At 44.6% G+C, this 2,914-nt stretch overlaps 1 non-coding gene across 1 annotated transcript; it reads left to right on the top strand.

Annotated features, from left to right (window-relative positions):
* Positions 1 to 2,612: 2,612 nt before the first annotated feature.
* On the top strand, positions 2,613 to 2,695 carry trnal-caa (transfer RNA leucine (anticodon CAA)). Its single transcript has one exon. It is a non-coding gene; the product is annotated as a tRNA-Leu (tRNA).
* Positions 2,696 to 2,914: the final 219 nt, after the last annotated feature.

Here is a 2,914-nt window from a genome sequence, read left to right as displayed (position 1 = left end):
GTGAATGGTCAAGAAGGTGGCAGGTGGACTATAATGTGGGGAAAGGTGAGGTTATTCACTTCGGTAGGAAGAATAGAAAATCAGAATGTTTTCATATGGTGAGAAACTATTAAATGTTGGTGTTCAGAGAAAATTGGGTGTCCTGGAACAAGAAACACAAAAAAGTGAGTGTGCAGGTGCAGCAAGCAATTCGGAAGGCAAATTGTATGTTGCCGTTTATTGCAAGGGGGTTCGAGTGCATGAGTAAAGAAGTCTTACTACAGTTGTACGGGACATTGGTGAGACCTCACCTGGAGTACTGCGAAAGTTTTGGTCTCCTTATCTAAGGAAGGATATACTTGCCTTAGAGGCGGTGTATGAAGGTTCACCAGATTAATTTCTGGGATGAGAGGATTCTCCTGTGAGGAGAGATTCAGTAGAATGGGACTATACTCTGGATTTTATAAGAATGTGAGGTGATTTCATTGAAACATATAAGATTCTGAGGTTGCTAGACAGGGTCGATGCTGAGAGGCTGTTTTCCCCACTGGAGAGTCTGCAACTCGGGAGCATAGTCTCAGGGTAAGGGGTTGGCCATTCAAGACTGAGATCAGGAGGAATTTCTTCACTCAGAGGGTTGTGAACCTTTGGAATTCTTTACCCTAGAGGTCTTTCTGGATGCTGATTCATTCAATATATTCAAGACTGAGATCGATAGATTTTTGGACTCTCGGGGAATCAAGGGATATGGGGATCGGGCGGGAAAGTGGAGTTGAGGTCGAATGTCAGCCATGATATTATTGAATGGCGGAGCAGGCTCGAGGTGCCGGATGGCTTACTCCTGCTCCTGTTTCTTATGTTCCTATGTTGCTCGATACTCTATTTTTCAAATGTTAAAGAAGGGTGTTATTTCCCAAACAGAATTAAAACGATGGGATTCTTGTAATTCTCCAGTGATTTGAGCCGGCCATTCCATATCCAGCCCCAGTGCTACCATGAGGCTATCAATGTGTGTTCATGGATTTCCAAGTGTCTTATCTTTAATTCGAGTTGGAGAGAATGGTTCTGTTACCTTTTCAGCATTGAAATCTGTTTATTCAGAGAGAGAAATCCACGTGGGACACCGGGATTCAATTCCCCGACGGGGAGGTTACATTTTTGCTGCCTTTAAAAGTTTCACTTTCATTTCTCTTGCAATTTATCTGCAATATTGGATGCGGAAAATACACTGAAAGACAAACTCGGACCATCCCACTTTCCACAATTTAATTTCACTGATATTCCAGCGATTTTAAAAGCTGCTCTCTGCCTCACCCTTCACCTCGATATCAGAACCAACAGTTCATCTGTTTTTTAGTGGTATTGTTTGAGGAAAGATTATCGTCCAGGTTTCCAGCCATGCGCACAGCAAGGTCCCACAAACCGCAATGACAAAGTAACAGGTACATAATGCAAATGGAAAACGAGTGGAACTGAGCAGTATGAACGTGTATCGGGATTAAATTAAAGAGCTACCGGGGGTGGGGTTCACCCTGCTGTAAACCAATTGGATCTTAAGTCCTTAACCACTCGGCCTGGTGCTTCATGACACTTTATTTAACTTTCCACGGGCCACTGGTGAAAGAAGACTGAGCGGCCACTTTTCCATCTCTTTGTTGGATCATGTCCAGAGTAAAATTATGTGAGGAACGCGGGAGAGAGTGAGGGAGAGAAAGAAAGAGACAGAAACCCATTCAGAAAAACGGAGAAAATGTGAGGCCCACACACACACGGACAGACACACATCGAGTGACTCAAACAGACAGAGAGAGACAGACGATCGATCATTTGGCACTTTTTTTTCTATTTCTATCGTAGATTCCGTGAAATCTTGCAGATCAATTCCAATGAGTATAAATTTCGAGGTGTTAAAAGCCATGCATTTTTAATTCACGAAAGAATGAGTAATTCTACAAGAAGTTTGCTGCATGTTGAAACGCAGATAATGGGATCCCCAGTCGGCAGGTTCCGAACCTGCGCGGAGAGATCCCAATAGATTTTTAGTCCATCGCCTGAACCACTCGGGGACACTCACGATTCCGTCAACTCAACGGGTAGAATGGCCGCGTGGTCAAGGCATTGGATTCAAAATCCATCTGTTTCTGTAACGGGAAGGTTTCAAATCCCATTTCTGGTAAATGTTATTTTCGTCACATTTTGATACAGCTCATTGACACTCTTGTTCCATCTGCCTCATGCACCTGTCACTCTGTCATTGCTGTTTGTGTGAACTTGCTTTCCTCAAATTTCGAAACCTGGACGATAATCAACACCACCAAAAAGCAGATGAACTGGTCATCCTTTTCATTGCTGCATGTGAGATCTTTCTGATAAACCTCCTCTGCGCCCTTTCCGATGCCTCACTCTCTCTGTCCCTCAACACTACACGAACGGGTGTCCGAATAACAGGCGAGGAGACTCACCACGATACAAACGAGGAGCTGGTGTCGTCTGGTGATGAACATTCACCACAGGTGGCGTTGGACATTCTTCGAATTTCAGTGAATCTGTTTTCAGCATTTATTTGATGACAAAGAAAAGCGTAGTAGAAGTGACACTCAAGTACATTACACATAAGACGCACGTCTGGAGGGACCAGGATGGCCGATTGGTTAAGGCGTTGGATTCAAAATCCAATGGGTTTATACCCGCGTGGGTTCAAACACCACTCCTGGTAGCTGTTTTTCCCGTGACATTTTTTTGCTGCTCATTGACTCTCCTTCCATTTGCATCACAGAATCATGGAAAGGTTGCAGCACGGAAGGAGGCCTTGCGGCACATCGAGTCTCTCAGGATCAGTCTTTGCCTCTCTCTCCCTCTGTCTCTCCCTCTGCCTCTCTCTCCGTCTCAACCTCTGTCTCTCTCTCTCTCTCTCTGTCTGTTTGTCTCTCCCCCT

This window comes from Heptranchias perlo, unplaced genomic scaffold (assembly GCF_035084215.1).
Source record: "Heptranchias perlo isolate sHepPer1 unplaced genomic scaffold, sHepPer1.hap1 HAP1_SCAFFOLD_56, whole genome shotgun sequence".
NCBI classification, from domain to species: Eukaryota; Metazoa; Chordata; class Chondrichthyes; order Hexanchiformes; family Hexanchidae; genus Heptranchias; species Heptranchias perlo.
The sequence above is the reverse complement of the archived record's forward strand: the minus strand, read 5'-3'. Positions and strand labels throughout refer to the sequence as shown.